The following is a 5,402-nucleotide window of genomic DNA, read 5'->3' as shown; positions in this document are numbered from 1 at the left end:
CAGATCCATGAACTTTTCTCCTTCTCTCCCTCACTTCTGTTCTGCTGCTCTCGCACTTTTCTCTCTGCTCTCCGCCGTGCAACACTGCGCAGTCTCCAGTCTGCAGCCAGCTTCTCTCCGTCGTACGACGGTGTCGCTGCGCCGAAAAAGGCCGATCTACATGGTCACGACGCGCTGTCAGCTTGTAGATCGGCTATCTTCGGTTTGTTACAACGACACCGTCGAAGGACTATATAGGCTATAAATCAGGGGTCCGGATCCCCACGATTCCTCAGGGGTATCAGGTTTCAATGAGTCCTAGCACATTCTTACATCACAAAGTTCAACCACTTCAACCCCACATCATAAATCATTTTTAAAAGAATCTTAAAAATAAATAAAATTAAAATAATACAGAATAAATGTCTTTAATATTTTAGATTTAGAAACATGACATTAGGCCTTTATGAAATAGGACAGTCTTTGTTGATATAACTGGCTAGAGGAGTTGTGCATTGCAACACTGTCTCTTGCACCCACCTGTATGAATCACCCTCCCTGTATCAGTTTGTGTGACATCTGGCTAGCCATCATCAAAGAAAAGTTCATCAGAGTCAGTTTTTCTTCCTATTGCCAAAATAAAAGTCTGGGTTTCTGAGGCTATTGAGAGATTAGTTTGTGTGTAGCCTCGGAAACCCAGACTTTTATTTTGGCGTTTGTGTGTGACAAAACAAAATAAAAACAATGTGCTATACTCTCAGTTCGATCCCTGGCTGGGTCATACCAAAGACTGAAAAATGAGACCCAGAGTCTCCCTGCTTGGCATGCAGCATCAAGGGTAGGATTGGGGGTAAGTCCATAGGGGGGTGTACATCATCAAGCTGCATCATGCTACAGAAACAGGAGATAGGCTCCTGTCATATGGGCCTCATGGCTCAGGGCTGGCGGCAATGCTTACTTTATGAGTAGAGACCAATCTGCCCCACCCCATACAGTATTTTCCTTTTATGAACCTGTTAACAATCTGTCTCAGCCTATTTCCTATTTATAAAGGATTTTACTGCATAGGCCAGGCCTAATAAGAAGTCAAATCATTCTATGAATTTTAGAAGGCAAAAACGTTAGGTTAATAAATCTGGATAGGATATATCGTATTGATACAAACACTCAATATTACGTTTACAATTATTGCGTCGAGTGAATTCACCTATGTGGTAAAACTCAGTTAAGTTTTGTTTCAACTTTCACCTGACAATTAAACAACCCTCCTCTTCATAAGCACCTATGTGTTTGCTCCTTAAAGGGATATCTCTAACGATTACTCACCTATGGCCACGGAGACTTGAATTCATGGATATTTCTTTGTTTTTGTAGCATTCCTAAGCCAATAATTTGATGACCAACAGTGTTTCCCTACGGAGACACAAAGAGCTTGCTTTGTTCCCTATGGAGACACAGAGAGTCTCTTCAAAGATTTGTTTGTTATAGGATTTGATAGATTTTGATAGTCAAATGGATGGAAAACTGCTTCTGTCATCATTCATTAAAATGTATTTGGATAACAGTAAATAGAGGGAGTTATATGGACAAGCCAATTCAATTCACACCACCGTTGCACCGGGTTTAACATCAATTAAATTCACAACACCTTTGCATATATGGTAACATAATATATGGTTTAATTACATACTGGGTTTGTATTAAACTTGGCCAAAATACAAAATATCTACAATATATACAACAAGCAATAATAAAAGACAAAAATCACTGTTCTCTGAAGTTGAACTTTGGCAACTGTCTATTTTTTCTGACTGGTCTGCACCAAAATGCACCAGCTGTTGGTATAGGGCAGAGCCAACACCTTGATATGTGTGGCTACTGGGTGCCAGTGGGTGGGGTAGTCCCCTGTCTTCTTTGCCTGGCTCCAGCCCATAGACCCGCCCACTAGCTCTGAGCGGACTGCTTCAGCGCTGAGTCTGAAATCAGGCTACTGTCTTCTTGGACAAAGTATTAGGGATAAGGCTGTTTGAAGTGAAGTTGGCTAAACGTGCCAGGCCTTCCTGGTGTCTGTTGTTGTCATGGCTCTGACAGTGATGCCAGGGTGCCGTCAGTCTTGTGTTCCTGTCCGGTGTTCACTTCCTCCTCTTTCGCTCTGGTCTGCTTTCTGCTGCTTCAGATGAGGTCCGTTTCCTCTTTGTGGGAGCTGTGACCCTCTGTGTCAGGCAGACGCTCATCTTGTCATAACATGACCTCACACTGAAAAGAAACAATGAATTAATGACTTGATTAATCAACCACAAAACCAATTTCATATCCAGACCAGGGACGTGCTGGCCATTGGGAAAAGCGGGCCAACTCCCGAATGGCCGGTTTATTCCCGGCTGGTCCAGGCCGGCCATTAGGAAAAAAATAAAATACAATGTCGGCCTTCGTTCCATTTTGGGGGCTGGGCGGCCAACAAAGTAAATCGTCACTGTCGGGCAGAAACCTTGTATCTCCAAGTACATTTTTTTCGCAAAGTAAAGCCCTGCTTCGTCATACAAGGCCGTCGCACAAAAGTAGTGAAAACAGCAGATCTACAAGCACACAACGCCTCACGGCGCGAGGCGTTGTGTGCTTGTAGATCGGCTGTTTTCACTAGTTTAAATCATTTTTTAAATGATAAATACAAAACAAACGGTTCTGGAGATACAAGGTTTCCACCCAACAACGACGTAAATATAACTCATGTAACTGGCCCACTGGCTTGTCACTTGTCATGATCTGAAATGGCAAATCTTTTGAGTAGCAGCAGCGCTATAGACAGGGATCTCTCTCTATAGCGTGCAATGAGGGCCTCTCCAACTCTTTTTCCCGGGCTGAATCAGGGGCCCAGCACGTCCTTGATCCAGACACAGGCCAAAAACAACAACTAAAACACACACTTACAAGGAGCTGTGGTGCAGGCTGTCCCCCAGGTGGCTCATGGTCACAAATGGATGCTGCAGTACTTGGTTGGGTTCAAACCGTTTGCCAGCATCCAGTTGGAGCATTTGCTTCACCAGGTCCACAAAGTGATGGCAATCTTCCGCTCTCAGGTATTTACTCTTAAGCTCCATGGACGGATGGATCTATAATGGAAAAAACAACATCACAAATCACTTTCCTAGTCCATAGTTCTATATCTACATCCTGAGTGTTTGTGTACAATTTAACCTAATGGACCCATAAACCTTTATATTACTTTTAATACATTATGTTAGTTTCAAGAGAACCTTGAGAAACATCCTCACATTCAAGTGCTACATGATGAATATGAATGTAAATTGAGAGAATACTTACATCTTTGATTGCATCTAGGGAGCATAACTTGTACACCCTGGTCCCACCAGACTGGACCCTTGCCTCCACCGGTGTCTGAAAAGCAAAATAAATAATAGAATCAACATTTATATCACATATACCCAGTGCTGTCTTCTACCTGTCATGCGGCTGTGAAGACATTTTTTTGAAAAAGAGTATACCTCGTGAGCCTTTCAAAGTAGCTTATCTGATAGGCATTATGCACTGGCGTATGCCCTGGCCACGCGAATAGCCACGGATCATAGATTATAGTATGACCTCAAAAAAAGTCTAAGACACACCACTGCATATACCTATACTACATATACATATACCTATACACATATAGCCTGTATTTTAAGGATATAGTACCATGAGGGCAGAAGTGTGTTTGTACCTTGAGCCTCCTGACAGTGACACCCTTCTGGTCTCTTGTAAAATACAAGTCAGTCTTGGATGAAGCATGGAGTAGACGCCCTGGTAGCGGCCCCTGAGTCTCTGTGATGAATCTCACCTAGAAACACAGCATAAAGTCATTCATAATATTGTTTAATCAATTAATTGTCATGTATTAACTACTCAAACCCAATGTAATTGAGTGTGTTGTACGTCAAATAGCGAAAATAGCCTATCTACAAGCTCGGCCATTTTCACAGAACGTTAACCCATTTCTGTTGAATGTTCACCTAATTAGGCAAAACATTTAGCCTATTATGACATTCACAGAATAGGGACGCTAGTGTTCATGAGGTTAACTCCAGTAACTGTTGTGAGCTTATGTTTCTATACTTACCATGTCGTATTCAGTCCATCCAGGATAAAGTGCAGCGCCAAGGAAGAGTTCTGCTGCCACACATCCCAGAGACCACATGTCAATGGCCTCTGTGAAGGAGAGTCCCAACAGGATCTCTGGAGACCTGAGAGAAGATAAACATCATACATGAAAAGTCTACTCTGAAGTCTGTCAATGATCCTAATTTTATTAACCATTTACACCCTATATACTTCATTGTCTAGAGTACCCCAGGGGTCTATGCATATTGCGTACCCCCCCCCCCCCCCTTTCTAGACCAAATCATTTTGCCTAAAATAGCACATCGACAATCTCACAATGTGCTGCGTTGCCATGTGTGTGAGATTGTAGATCAGATCTGCAGGATTGTACTGTAGGTCTGCTTCTTTTGCAGACTATTTTCCTATTATTACATTCTGAGAATAGGAATACAAGATTTGTTTGGGAAGAACTGCACTCTGTCGAGGTGCCAACTTGCGTCTTGTGCACTAGTAGGCCATACATTCCTGGTGATGATGACATTACCAGGAATGCTGGTCGCTGACATCAGCACTGGCATCACCAGGAATGTTGGTCCCTCTGACCCTCATTGGCTGTTAATTATGACATTACCAGAACTTCTGTTCCCCGATTGGCTAAGGGCTTAAACACACACGGCTACCTACCTACGCAGCCAAACGCAGTACTTGCGTGCTCTGCTGGCTTATGTTATAAAGATGCAATTGGAAATTGCAAGTGTGGTTGTCCATTAATGTATGGACAAACGGCAAGTGTGGTTGCCGACGTGACTAAATTCTGCAGCAAGAATCTCAACCAATACTCGAGCTAGCACCACTCCTCAAATGGTTTTCCATCTATTTCCAATTGCATCTGATTTCCATTAATTTCCAATTGCATCTGATTCACAAATAGTTTATCTAGAATAAGGTTTATCTACTGGAAATAATTAAGTTTCCCAGGACTACATAGTGTGTTGGGCATCTACAGGTACACTAACTAGAAAGATGCAATTGACCGATCGCTATGCCCCTCCTAAAGCCGTCCTTGCCCAATGCCACGTTAGCGACAGGTTACTAAGGCCCAAGACTACCTGGCTGCAGACACTAGGGTCCTGTTGATGTCCACGGGAGACAGGAACATCAACAAGTGGCAGGAAGTGACCTCACACCTCTTTCTTGCTCTACCCCATGGAGGTTCTGTTTAGGGTTAGGGGGTAGAGTTGGGTTGTCTAAAAGATAAAAGATAACATGTACACATAGCGACAATGCGGCTCAAAGGGACTGTAGTGCCTTGGACTGCAAGGCAGAGA

This window comes from Nannobrachium achirus (assembly GCF_963921795.1).
Source record: "Nannobrachium achirus genome assembly, chromosome: 7".
Lineage (NCBI taxonomy): Eukaryota > Metazoa > Chordata > Actinopteri > Myctophiformes > Myctophidae > Nannobrachium > Nannobrachium achirus.
This window is presented reverse-complemented; position numbering follows the sequence as displayed.